Below are 14,949 nucleotides of genomic sequence, written 5' to 3' on the forward strand. Positions count from 1 at the left end.
AACATTTATGATCATTTACTTCTAATGACAGGACATTTTAGAAATATTCTCCCGTTACTTGCTTTCCTTCACTTCTCTCTGCTGAGAGGGCAGATTACATCAAAACCACTCATTCTTGAAATAACAGATGCTATCAATTATTATTGGAAACAATTTATCATACAAAAATTCCCAAATACAGATAACTTACTGTCTACTGCTGCATGTACAGCTATGGGTAAACGCATTAAGCAAAGTCATATGAAGCTATTTCTCTTTCCTTTGAATATCTACATATAAAGTTGTGAATTTGAAAGTCATCAGCCTTATCCATTGGTAATGGTCAGCACTGAGTAACAAAGAGGAAATACTATTTTTCAAGGACAGGATTTGAACATTTCAAATGTTGCAGACCTAGAGCTTTCAACTCCACTCCACAATATTCGTATAATATGGCTTTAAAAAAACTTTAAAAATAAGAAAGGAGGTAATTATTTTAGATTTCCAGACGCTATTTAAATAGGCAGGAGAACAAGATTTGCAGCTCCTTAGTCTTATACTTTTGCCAAAGCAAAAAGAGCAACTAAGATAATAAGGGGTTCTGAAGGACTGCCCCATGATGAAATGTTAAAGGAATTAAATATGTATAGTCTCGAAGGAGCATCCTAAAAAAAAAAAAACAAGATTGTGGTTTATAAGTACATAAAATGACTCCATAAATATTTTTTTTTTTGTAAAAAGAACAGGGCAGGAAAGAATCATTTGCACTAATTATGAATGATAAGGTAAAAAATAACAAATGTATTCTGAAGTTAGGTAAACTCAGTTTTCACAGGCATGGGGGTGGGGGGAATCCACCACAGTAAGATTGACCAGACTGCCAAGTTTATGCTGAAGAGACCCAGTGTAACAAAACATCCTGGAAATTCTCTCCAGGGACCCTGAGCTTTTCCATGTCTGAGGCTGAGAAATCGGAGTACCGGAGTGGGAAAACAAGGGTTTATCTACACACCTAATATTTCAGTGATTCTGAGGAAAAAGTCAAGATTTTTTTTTAACCTAAAAACAAAGGCAAAAGTGAGTGGATTTTGAAAAGTATGTACTTTAGTTATTAAGAACCTTCTTAGTTTTTTGTGTATCAATCAGTAGCCTTGAGAACATAGCCAACAAGATTAAACTGGGGCAGGGGTAGGAGGTGGAGGGTGGGAAGCTGGTGGGTAGGTGAAGCAGCACCTGTGGAGATCTGAAGTGCAACCTGGCCTTCGAGAGAGGAGAGGTTGCATGTGCTCATGAGGGTGACAGCTGAACCTGGCAGTGGCTCATCCTTCAGCGCTGGTGCTCTCACTCCCTCCCCCAACACCCCTCACTCCCCATAAATGCCAGGCAGTGGCCAATGTGCTTTTATTTGCTTTGCCTGATTTAATCCTTGCAAGGACACCACTAGTTACCCCCACTTTACAGATGAGAAACCTCACCCTTGGGAAATTTAGGAAACTTGACCAAGATCATTTTGTGCTTGGCTTCTACACACACACACACACACACACACACACACACACACACACCCCTACATAGGGGTCCACATGCACGGTGAGCTGTGCTCCTTCTTAATCACAACTGTGTATTTTTATGGGTATCCTTTGTAGAGTTCTGAAAAATTAACTCTGATCCCGTCACTCACTTTTACCCTCCCCATCTCACAGTCTCCATCAAAAAATATCTCTGAAATTCTTCACCCCGTCTTTAGGAGTAAATTCTAAAGTCATTTCTGGTCATCCACAGAGTTTGAGGAGCAGGTCAAGGTCCATCCGGCCAAGAGGCTTTTAAATTCATAATACACACAGAATGGCGTTCTAGCCTTTCCTACCTCCTTTCATTCAAAGTTTCATCTTTAGGACTTTTCTAGATAGGAAGTATTTGATATGCCTGCCTTCAGCATTCGTCTAATGCTTCCTATGTACCAGGCAGGGTGCTGGGCTGCCTGGTGACAAAGGACAAATAGATGTGAGTAAAGAAGCGTCATGGCTGTGACGGACACATGTGCAGGGGCTGGGGAGCTGGTGGGAGGGGACTTAGGAAGAAGAGGGGCCGCCACCGCCTGTGGGGCTCAGGAAAGACTTCCTTCCTAGTGGAGCGAATATTTGATTTGACTCTTGGAGGCTGGGTAGATTTTTAGGAGGGCCGGAGGAAGGGCTTAGGGAGGTGAGGGTGGGGCGAGAAGAAGACACCAAACCTTGCAAACTGGGAATAACATAATTAATGCATATTTCACAAAAACAAGTCTGTCAAAGGTGGATAGGTGAACTGGAGGGCTGAGGGGTAGGGAGTCACTGTGGTCATAAGACAAGGGATAGCAATGATCTCAATCAAGGTAGAAGCAACAGAGGGGGAAGAGGGGGCAGGGTGAGGAGGGAGAGCAGTTTCTCCCAGATCTGGCCACTAGTCACAGTAGAGACCACCGGAGCGGGTGGGTTTGGAGATAGACATCAGGATTTGGCTTTGGATGTACAGAAAGATCTGAAGTGCTAGTGGGAAAGACAGCTAGGAATTCAGGGGTGAGGTCTCCTGTAGGAGTAGTGAGTTGAACATCCTCAGAATAACCGTGGGAGCGTCACACTGTACAGAGACTGTGTCCCATGAGAAGAGAGCATCCACAGGGCCTGAGATCATCGACATTCCAGGGATGGGCAGAAGAAGAGGGAGCAACCAAGGAGCATGAGCTAGGAAGAGAAAGAGAAGAGAAGAGGGTCTTAGAAGCCAAAGGAAAATGGGAACTTCGAGAGGAAGGAAAGCCATGGCCCAAAGGCCTACGAAGAGCCATGAGGAAAAGGACCGAAAAGATTCCTTTGGATTTGTCTAAAGGGAGAGCCAGGTAACCTTTGCCAGAGGAGATTCAGAGATGCGGTAGCAGCAGAAATGGGGCAGAGAGTGGGGAAGTGGGTGGGATGCAGGGAAGGAGGAGTAGCAGCTTGTTGGAGGAGGGAGGGAACAGGCAAGGTGGCAAGAGGAGGGAAAACCAAAGTTGAGAGGTGTGTGTATGGGTGTTTGTGTGTGTCCATGCGTGTGTGTGTGAAATGGAAGAGATTGGGAAAATGGACATTTGCAATGTATGTTATACTGAAGCTCAAACTCGTCAGCTCCTACCTTAAACCAGTTCTTTCTCTTGTTTTCTCCACTGCAACATCATTCTCCCAGTTTTCAGGCTTGGGTCCATGAATTTATATCTTTGACTTCAACCAATCTGTTGCCAATTCCTCTTTCTGGTTTCTTTGCTTGTTTATCCCTCTCCCTGTTCCTGTTGCCATCATGCCGGTTGAAGTTCTCATGACCTCTCAGCAGATTTCTTGCAAAGGTCTCCTAAAAAGGGGTTCCCACTAATTTTGTACAGTACTTCCTGATGAAACTCCCATACCACAGTTCTGCTGGCCACGTTCCCCTACGCATCCTGAATTCGGTGCAAGCTGTTCAGGAGAGTCCTGCAGGAATAAGGGCCACCCTCCCTGTCCTAATTTTGGAGGGGGGTCAGATCCCTCTACTTCAGGTGAAATTCCCTCTCAGGGACCAAGCACATGCTTCCTCATGGTCTCCACATCTCTTGCCTGACTCTCGAACTATAACTGTCTTTGTGTTGTAGCTATTTGGATTTATTGGGGAGTGGGGGTGGGTAAGAGGGAGGTGGTGGAACCACTCCTTCCTGGGCTTCAGGTTTCTATGTGGAGCAACATTCCTTAGCGTTAAACTCTTGACCTCTTTTTACGTCCTCATTCATCCTGCACCACAAAAGATTGAATTACCTGGTTAGTAGCTCTGGAAGCAGAAACCAGTTGTAGAAGGCAGAATCATAAGACGAACCCCCCAGATTTCCCACCCTAATCCCTGCTACTGTGAATATGATGAGATATCATGAGATATCATGCTTTGGTTATGTTACATGGAAAAAAAGGGATTTTGCCTATGTAATTAAGGTTACTAATCAGTTGGCTTTGAGTCAACCAGTGGGGAGATTATCCTGATGGGCCTAATCTAATCCCAGGAGACCATTAAAAAATGGAGTGTTTGCTCAGGCTGGGGCAGAAGCGAAGTCGGCATTGTTGGCTGGAAGATGGAGCAGGCACTTGCAAGAATAAGACAGCAGTGCTAAGATGCTGAGGGTGACCCCTGGGGGACAGCCAGCAAGGAAATGGGACCACCATCCTAAAGCTGCATGGAACTACATTCTGCCAACCACCTGTGTGAGCTCGGAAGCGGATCTCTCCCTAAAGCCTCCAAGTAACAACTCAGCTTGGCCGGCCTCTTGATTTTTGGCTTGTGAGACCCTGAGCAGAGCATCCAGTTGAGCCCAACTGGACTTCTGACCTACAGAACTATGAGCTAATAAATGGGTATTATTTAAGCTGCTACGTTTGGTCATTTGCTAGTTTGGTAGCAATGGAAAACTAGTTCACTGAGTCTGCTCTTCCTCTCCTTTTACTGTTTTTTGGGGGACACTGCCTGTGTATTGGTGAGTGAGTTTCCCTATTTCTCGGCCCAGTGCAGGAAGCCATGTATCTAAGCCATGTTCTCCAAATGCTCTATCAGTAATAAAACTGATATTTTGATGTCTGTCTGTTTGACAGTTGGTTCTGGATCTTTGGGGAGCAGGGTGTCTTTTATGGGCCCCCTCAGAGCCCACTATATAATTGTCTTACTCTCTTCTGATTCACTAGTACCCCACACAAACCACATAACCACTGGATTTTGAACACCTTGCTGGTGTTGTTTAAATTCCCGAGGCAGCACTGCACAAATCGAATGTGTATCAGAAGCCCCTGGGGGTCTCATTGGCTCAGATTCCGACTCAGCAGGTCTGGGGAGGGGCCTGCGATTCTACATTTCCAATAAGCTCCCAGAGATGCAGCTTCTGCTGCTGGGCCGTGGTCTGCACTCAGAGGGGGCAGGGTCCTGGTATACTGCCCCGGCTTTAGCAAAAACCGTGTCCAGCACACACTAGTCTGCAGTGTCTAAAAGGATTTCGCAACCAACATTTCAAAATGCAAACTGATAGCAAAACTATCTCTGATTGGACTTTGTAAGATGATGCTATGGACTGAATGTTTGTGTCCCTCTAAAATTCCTATATTGAATCCCTAATCCCCGATGTGATGGTATTAGGAGTGAGGCATTTGGGAGGTGATTAGATTATGATGAGGTCATGAGGGTGGGGTCCTCTTGATGGGGTTAGTGTCCTTATAAGAAGAAACCAGATTGATCTCTGCCTCTCTCTCCCTCTTTCTTTCCTTCTTTCTCTCTCTTTCTCCCTCCCCCTTCCACATGAGGACATGGCAAGAAGGCAATCATGTGCAAGCCAGGAGGAGAGCCCTCATCGGAATCCAACCATGCTGGCACCCTGATCTCACACTTCCGGCCTCCAGAACCGTGAGAAATAAATGCCTGTTGCTCAAGCCACCCATTCTGTGACAATTTGTTATAGCAGCCAGAACAGACTAACACCATGACATTGCTAGCAAGTATGATAATAGAAGCCACCAGTGCATCTTCTGTCAGGCCTCAAGCTGAGTGCTCTACATACATTATCCCATCTAACCCTCTAGCAGTGAGTGGTCCGTGACTCCCGTTCATTTTGCAAATGAGAAAACTAAGATTCAGGAATTGGCCCATTTTGAGTCCATGCAGTCTGCCTCTGGAGTGCCCAGTTATAACCAGCCAGCTATTAATAAGTCACCTTTCAAGACGGCTCACATCATTATATTAACAGTCCAATTTTTTTGTCAGATTTTGACAGGTTGCCTTTAAACCCTGTAGGGATTCTTTCTTATTCCAGAGCAGCACCATCCCATAGAAATGTAATTCGAGCCATATATGTAATTTAAAATTTTCTGATAGGAGCATTAAAAAAGTAAAAAGAGATAGGTGAAATCAATTTTAATAATAGGTTTTATTTAACCCAATCTATTAAAAACATTGCCATTTGCACATGGAATTGATATAAAAGTTATGAATGAGATATTTTACTTCTCTTTTTTTGGTGCTAAGTCTTTGAAATCCTGTGTGTTTTTTACATTTGCAGCACATCTCAAATTGGTTTAGCCACATTGCAAGTGGTCAAGAGTCACTTGTGGCTAGTGGCTAGGACACTGGGCAGTGCAGGTCTGTAGTGACCACTCAAAACACAATTCAGCGTGAGTAGCAATGTCGCTCGTATTCTGCTAGTGCTTGAGTGAGTCCTGTTTTTAACTTGCTATTAGTGAAAACTATTAAATACCATATCATTCTTGACTCATATTTTCCCTCTGAGCTGTCCTGAAGCAAAAGGTTCAGCATTTTTATTACAGCATCACTTGATTGACTCAAAGGCGGAAGAACATACGTGCACAGCGACAATAACTGAATTGTAAAGGCCTACTAACCACTGTCAACACCACTAATGCATTTTTACAGCCACCAGCGAGCCACAAGTTATCTCATGCATTGTTCATTTCCACTTAACATTCACCAGCCACGATGGCTCAGCCTATAAAACAGTGCTTTGGTTTCTGTAAGTTCTGAAACACTATTACAAAAGCACCTCTTGTCCCTTTCCTTTCCGGTATAACTAGTTTCCTATGAAACTCATCTGAGGGATTTTTAAATATAGGCAATATGAAACAGAATTGGAAGTTCTATTTTTAATAGGCTGTGCTTTTAAAATAGAATTGCCAGGTGGCTAATGTTAAAATTCAACCTTTTCATTAATTCTGTTTTTTCCATGTCCACCCAATTAACGAGATTTCACTATGTATTGTATTGTGAAATAATAGCCTAAAAATGATACAAATGTACACGATTGTCTAATTCCTTTAGAATAAACAGCTATAAGATTCATCAGTATTGTTACAACAGTTACTACCTCAAATTGGTGCTTTATTCACTGAAATAAAAATTTTCCTATTTATGATCCCATATAGACTATAGAGAAATTTCCCATCAATACAGCAGAATTCCTTAGAAAGGAAACATAGAAGCCTGAGCTAGATTTCTGGGTGTCAAAGTACCCATCTGTTATGGATATAAGAAGTCTACTCAAGAATCAAGAATAAGAAGTGTAGGTAATCTGTGAAGGAATTGCCCAAATATTTTTATTGGTCAATTAAATAATAAATTGACAAATGTTGGCCTTAGAGTGTTTTATAGGTACTCAGATAAAAAGGCAAATACTTTCATTTTAATCCTGCTATCTTCATATTTGGAAAACAGACTTTTATATGAAATTGTGGGCTAAGACTATCACTACATCCTGCTTTCTTGTGAGGTCATGGAATTACAATATACCAGAAAAGCTTTAAAATTTCATGTCGTAGCATTAAAAAAATCTAGAAAAAGTCAGCAACAATAGAAGTAACAATTCACTTCTCTAATTACATAATTGTATTTTCTAAATTTCATAAAACTGCTAAAATATGCATTGTGATGATTGCATATTTTCAGATTATATTATTAATATTATATAACTGATATTCAAGAAATAATATCATTTTTATGGATAATTCACCATACACTGAAATGGAATATTAACATTTTTGTGGAGACTTCTCATAAAACATCATTGGCAAGTTTTCAATCAAATAATAGTTAAGTCAGATTTAAACTTATGACATGATTGCTTTGAATTTAGTTAGAAAAATGCTACCATTTAAATCTATTTCCTAAAAAAATGAAGCAAATTTTGCTGGCTTTTTTGAGTAAATAAGTGGTGCTAATTCTATAGAGTTCATCTCTTTTTGAAAGATAGAGTGAAAAGAATTTTTGATAAAATTAAACAGCAACATCTGAAAAACAAATATTACTTGATAGTTGATTTTTGGTTCACACTTATCTGTGCAATGAAAACAATATACGGAGATCATCCAAAAATTATGAAAAATGATTAAGCATACGAACAACACTTGAACAATTTTATCACATATTTTTGCAGAGTAGGTAGTTTTAAAAAAGTAGCCAGAGCAAAGGAATAGATGATTGCCCAAACACGACCACAAATGAGCCCCCAATGAATCCTAGTTCATTCCTAGCTGAACCACTAACCAACTTAGTGACTGTAAATAACACACTCCCATTTTTTTCTTCTTCTCTGGTTACCTTAATTTAAATGCATATGAAGGGCTGGGCGTGGTGGCTCACGTCTGTAATCCTAGCACTCTGGGAGGCTGAGGCAGGAGGATGGCTCAAGGTCAGGAGTTCAAGACCAGCCTGAGCAAGAGTGAGACCCTGTCTCCACTAAAAAATAGAAAGAAATTAGCTGGACAACTAAAAATATATATAAAAAAATTAGGCGGGCATGGTGGCGCATGCCTGTAAGTCCCAGCTACTCGGGAGGCTGAGGCAGAAGGATCACTTGAGCCCAGGAATTCGAGGTTGCTGTGAGCTAGCCTGATGCCACGGCTCAGCGCGGCCAACAGAGCAAGACTCTGTCTCAAAAAAAAAAAAAAAAAATGCATATGAAGGTACCCATTCTGAGGAGAATTTCAAATGCATTATTGGTTAATACAGCACTCTTGGGTAATTTCAAAAGGAAACTGCAGCAAATCTTTATATAAATGTGGATTTTAATAATTTTTAAAACATATTTAATTTTAAGAAGGTCTGTAATTGTCAAGTCCTCAATTTAGGGAACACCTCACTTTTTAGAGGAAAATATTTTAGATCAAGTCTTTTTCCTTAACACAGACATTGTATAATTTCTAAAGGAAAAAGTATTTTTGTTTAGCAGCTTCTCTTTCGCTAAAACACCAAATAATGAAGTGGACTTTTAAGGAGTAAAGAAGGAAACGTTGCTAAATGTGCCAGTGGGGGCTCCACTTTTAGTCTGCAAACGCCACACCTGGCATGTGGGAGCTGAGCTGTCGAGTTGAGTGGGCTTCTGATTTAGCTGAAATGATGGACTAACGGTGCCAGAAACGGTGCCTGGCGAACTCCCTCTAGGAGACCTGCACAACCCTGTCCCTTGCTTCACGCACTACTCTGAAGATCATTATTTAACACTGGGAAATTGAACAAGGACATGGAGTGAAGTGCAAGATGTAGGTATTTTTTTCCCCCTCACTAACCGTGCTCACAAGAGAATTCATTTCTTTTCTTTCTGCCTCAGGCACATACAGGCTGGCAATTTTCATTTCGCTACTGGAATGATCCCCCACGATCCTTCCCAATTAGAGTGGAAATGGATTTAGACTTCAGGTTAACCCCTTTGTTACTAGGAATGAGAAGGAAATAAAGTTACATGCAAGCTTTATTTTCACTTTTGTGTATGAGATATTTTTTCCGATCATGATAAACATAGATTTGATTAATCACACTCTCCCCAAAAGACATTCCCTTAGAGACACGATGCTGCCTTAAGGTAATACAGCAAAAGCCTCTTTAGTCAGAATGTTACTCTGTTAACTTGTCATCTGTATATTTAAAGTGTTCTAGAATCCTTGTGAGTACAATTAGGAAATTCAGACACAAAGTAGGAAATTATACTGAAGGAACTCCCCCCACATTGATTCCTCATGTTATAGAGAAGGGATGCAGCAGAAGTAGAATATTGTCTTGGTTTTTACTAAGCTTGAAATATCTGGATCTTAAAAAAAGGTGTAGATAGATATCTAGAAAATGCTGGATCATCTGAAACTTATCAAGTAGCTCCCTCCCTACCCCACAGAACCTGAAAATTATTAAAGCTTCTATAGAAAAAACATCCTCTCTTTATTGATCTTTAAGATTTTGGAATGTTGAAGTTTAAAGTACATATACCTCAATTCACTCCTCAACAGCAAAATATTAAACCCAAATCTCCTCTCTGCTGGTCTGTTTATTTTGCTATGAACAAAAGAGAAGAGGATTTGGTATTCCTGAGAAAAACTATATTCCCCTCTGAGACAAATTTCTGAACCTTCAGAAGGAATTATGGTTCTTTTCTATTTTTTGAAAAGCAAACTAATATATATGTATATGTGCAATTGGCTTAGTAAGTCGAAGAAATAACTTATCATGCTAGGAGAAGCCTAGATAGCAGAACAGCAGCTGATGGATGCATTGGATTTTGGTTATGTGGGTTTCGACAGGTTTGGGGGTTCTCAAAGACGAGAGACAGGGTTGTTTTGCCTCTGGGCATCCATCAAGGGTTCCTAGTGTCTGAGAACAGAGAAAGCTGTGAAATTCATTTCTCAAAAGTGCAAGCCTTATTTATGCTAATATGGTTATGATGCCTGGGAAAATTTTAGTGGATGAATAATAGTGGTCTCTATCATTTACTAAACTACTTTGCACTTCAGACATTGTGGCAAAAGCTTTCCATACATCATCTCATTTATTCCTCTTGCTAATACCATTAAGTTAGGAACTATTATCTCCTAAGGTGTAAAGAGGTTAAACAACTTCCCCAAGGCCACATAGAGACAGAATAGTGAAAGTTAAAATTTGACTCCATCGGTGCACAGAGTAGACAATCTTTGAATGGCATGCATTTTAAAAAACAATTCTGTTCTTCATATACCTATTGAAGAAGTTTCATAGACGATGACTTTCCAAAAGGCCTGCTTTTGCTTCTGAAGGGCAGCCCCTCCCCAGTGAAAGAGGATTTGCAAGCAGGCCCACTCTGGAGTATAGTACAAGGAAAGTGAGTTGCTTTAGGAACACAGAACCCAGATAGATGGTTAAATATTTCAATGACTTTTCCAGGATGGTACTTAAGGAGCAGAGCCCATCTCAATTTGGGTTTGAGCCCATGGCCTTCTGGTTTAAATATAAAATGCATTAAAGCTCTTTATTTAGAGAGCCATATGCCCTTTTAAGGGAGCAGCCCCAATTCTCCTTCTGACTTCAGTGGGAGTACAATGCAAATAGGTGTCTTGATATTGTCATTAGCATTCATTATTTATTAGGACAGGATGGTGTATTCAAAGCCAGCCAGGAAGGTCATGTGCCCCCTTTAGTGAAAAACTTGACTTTAAGAACAGCACTTCCCTATAGCCTTGGGGGGGCTCTTGGCAGAGAGGGACAATCAGGATAGGAGAAGCCCACGCAACATTCGCCTGCAGGTAAGGGGCGTGGAAAAGTAGGTCTCTACTTCCAACTTAGCAAAAAGCAGAGGCGTGCTGCCCCGTGAAAAGTGTTTAAACAGTGACTTCTAAACCAGAGGTTGTGATCCATTAATTGGTTGTTAATTAATAATAATAATAATGATAAAAGAAAGGGAAGGAGAAGAAATAGAACGGAGTAACTGGAAAATAGAATCCTTCACAAGCATTAAGGGCAAGTCCCGCTTCTTGAAGATCTTTTTTGATTGCTATATTAACCCCTCGAGTCACGGCATAAAATTTCCTTCTTACCGTTGCTTACTAGTCAAAAAAGTTTGAAAGCCTCTGGCTTAAAATGCCTTTTTGTTTCTTAGTACTCATTTTGTTATTTGCCTTGGTGTATGGCTCTCTGTGGTTCTCCACAGGTCTCCTAACCTTTGTGTGCCTCAGCTTCCTCCTTTGCCAAATCTAAAACCATGCTACTTTAAATAAGTTATCAAGAAGACCATATTAAATCCTTACTGTGGAAGCACTTTGAAAAGCTAAACATGGTCATCAAAGGTGAAGGATTATTATGAAATAAATCAGGGTGAAGCTGTTTTGAAGGTCCATCCTTCTGTGGAATAGCATGGAATTATTTTCTTTTCGAGGTGAAAAGATTCTTAGGGAACACTTCACATAAGCCATTTATTTTACAGAGGGAAAAAAAGGCTCTAAAAAATGAGTGGCTTTTCCAAGCTCCTTAAAGTGGCCAATCTAGGACCCCCTAACCTATACAAATTAATGTTCTGTCCCCCAGCCAGCTACTTCTCCAACAGCCGTTTCGCTACTTCTTAAAAAAAAAAAATGGAGGGTCTTGTGAAGTTTTATTTATAGAAAATTTACAACTCATAAAAAGCTAAATTGATTTCTTCCCTTTCAAAGTGGTTTCCTGATTGCAATCACATAAATTAAGCTCCAGCCCCAGCGAAGTCACAGAAACTGAGTAATAACACATCTCCAAGAGGAGATACCAAGAATTCTTTCAAATTCTCAAGAAATAATGCAATAAGATGCAAAGAATAAATACTACTAATCTCCTGCCTGAAATGCCAATCGGGAAGGCATTTTTAAACTGTATTGGAAAGGAATGTTTCCTCCCTTTAATGGTCTAAACTGAAAGTAAGGGGAGAACCAAAAAATGTCACCCAAAATGTCCTATTTGTCTCTCCGGGGGGAAAAGTGCTATAAAACATAGTCTTGGATGATACAGCAAGGTCATTGCTCAATTTTATGTTGTAACACTATTTTAACTGTCACTGAGAGCTGGGATAGCAAATATTGCATCAACTCCTCTGCAAGGTGTTTCCTGGGCTTTGTAGACAGGGGCTGGGGGAGGTGCAATCTCTATTCTTGTGAAGGCCAGATAAAGCCTTCTGCCCTCAGCCACTATCTCGTAGAGCTGAAGCTGTAGATAACACACTTTCACACCCTGCTGCCCAAGTCCTGCTTTCCCAATTTGTAGGTCTTTATTGCTAAAGTCCTTTGTGTTTGTTTTATCAGACACTCTTTATCATCCTTCTCCAAAACCACCCTTTGTCAAAGTCACCCTTTGAACTTCTTTTGCATATACATAGAATGGGACCAATGATTCAGGATATGTAAAAGACTTATCTTATAATTCTAAAGGAAGAGGAACAGAGCCATGGACCTTTCTGCTATAATGTATCTGCTTGGGCTGGTGTGTGTTTGTGTGTATGTGTGTGTGCTGGAGGGTAAGACGTATAATCTTATTTACCTTTAGGGCAGAGTGCAATAGATGATCCTATATGCCTCTTGGTTTTGCACAAATTAAACCTGAATCCTGGAGGAATGCAAAAATGCTAAGGATCGATTTGTCTTGGATTGCATTAAAGACCCCATTATGGATGGGGCTGACTTTGGGTTTGACCCACGGAGCTCCCTGTGTTGACAGTACACCTGGCCGACTGTTCCCTCCCCTCTGCAGTTTGTGGTCAAGACCATAGCTGGGCCTCAGTAAGACTCCTGCTTTGCTCTCACTTGATAGGGTGATCATCTCTGGGACTGAGTGTCAATCCTTGCACAAGGAATTAATGCTTGCTTATATGACTTATATCTTCTTAATGTGGAAAACACATGGAATCTATCTGAAGCACATCAGATAGGTTTATAACTTCATCCCTCCCTTTTCATTTTTTTTTTTGCATGTCTCACATCAAATTCTGCGTTGCAACTGTGAAAATAGGACTGGGGAAGAAGGGAGATGGGGATGGATGAAGAAGGTGGTGCTCTTCCCTTCTCTGGGTACAGAGGCAACTTCTTAATGCAGCTCACGTGCTGCTGCAAACACAGAGAATCGCTCTCTTAGAGAGACAATGTCACCTTTTCTAAAAAATCAAAAAACAAAAACATGGTGCTCTGTTTGATGACCTGTCATTCTCCAGAGGGAAGGTGTGGAGGGTGGTGACCTTTTCAGGTGGACTCCCCGTGGGCAGGTCCCCTGAGTCTCCGGCTCCAGCAGGGCCATGTTCCATGAGACGAGATGAGCTTGTTTCATTGTCGCAAAGTATAGAGTAGCAAGATTGAAACTTGATCTTTAGGATTCTGGATTCTCTCATCGAATTTCCTTTGTTCACATCATGTCTTCATTGTTATCTCCTCCTTCTCCTCCTTCTTTTTTTTCTTTCTATTACCTGCCTGGTCCTCAACGGGCTGCCCGGCAGTGTCTCGTGGTGGGAGGAACTCCCACAGGCCAGCTTTGCCACTGAAACAAGCCAATCGGTTCAAGTTTTAAAAAAGTCAAGATTTGCATAAACTGGCTCTGAAATTGCTAGCTGCAACGCTGGCCATGTTCATGTTCAGCATCCTCTTCCCCGGGGCAACCAGAGTCGGCATTTGTGGGGCTGAGTCACCACGTGGCTCCCCAGTGTCCGCAGTGTCTGGCAGGTGAGCAAAGGGCTATCACATCTTTTGTTGTCCCCACCTTCTCCCCACTGAATGGAGCGCTCAGGACTCTCCCAGGTCCTGTTTTTCTCCTTTTTGTAGTTTCCTAATTGAATCTTCAGCAATGGAGATAATGTTCAGAACGTTTTTTTTTTGGAAGAGTGTTCCTTTAGGCTTCTAGGAACCAAGAACACATGAATTGTCTTTCTGAAGTCAAGAACTGAATAATGAAAGCTGAATGCAGAGGCAAAGGCCGCCCTCACCCTTTGTCTTCTCCCTCACTAGCCCTGGACACGAGGGCGAGGGAGGAAACCCTGCCATTGTCCTGAGTGTGCCAGACAGAGTCCTCTCTGGACGCTGCCCTCTGAGTGGACGCCGCCCTCTGAGTGGACGCCACCCTGAGTCCTCACCCAGGTGGGCACCATGCCTGGGGTGGGCTTGTTCCTCAATTGCATGCCCGTCAGGACTCCCAGTGCTCATGATGGCATTTTATTTAAATATGGCATAATATTTCAGAACAAGGCCCACAAAGAGGGCACAGAGGGCATTTGTTGGGGTCCACTGGGGAGGAGATACTGTCTGGTTGGGTGGGGGAGGTGTTGCTTCCTGACTTTGGCTCTTTGAGCTGCTCCTAGTTGCGGTATAGGACACAGGGGTTAAAGAGTAGGTGCTCAATAAATGTTTGCTGAACAAAAGTGGGTGAAAATCAGCATCAAAAATATATTTATAGGAATAGCGCAAGGGGAAAAGGCAATATTAACAATATCACCCACCAATGTCTATTACAGGAAGAACCTAGTACTAGACACCTTGGATACAGCGACCCTGGGAGGGGGTTCTTACGTGACGGGAGATCTGTCAAGGTTGGGTACCTGACTGTCATATTCCAACCCACACTTGGACAGAGGAGTGGCCAGCAGTCTGCTCAGTGTTGGAGCTGGGTGGGGAGAAATGGGAACAGTCTCTGCAGCCAGCCCTGCTGGTGGGC

At 41.9% G+C, this 14,949-nt stretch overlaps 1 protein-coding gene across 2 annotated transcripts in view; it reads right to left on the minus strand.

The window, feature by feature from the left end:
* Positions 1-14,949, minus strand: part of RUNX1 (runt-related transcription factor 1) — a 234,543-nt gene that overhangs the window by 96,486 nt on the left and 123,108 nt on the right. The window lies entirely within an intron of this gene.

Source organism: Propithecus coquereli, unplaced genomic scaffold, assembly GCF_000956105.1.
Source record: "Propithecus coquereli isolate 6110/MARCELLA unplaced genomic scaffold, Pcoq_1.0 Scaffold736, whole genome shotgun sequence".
NCBI lineage: Eukaryota > Metazoa > Chordata > Mammalia > Primates > Indriidae > Propithecus > Propithecus coquereli.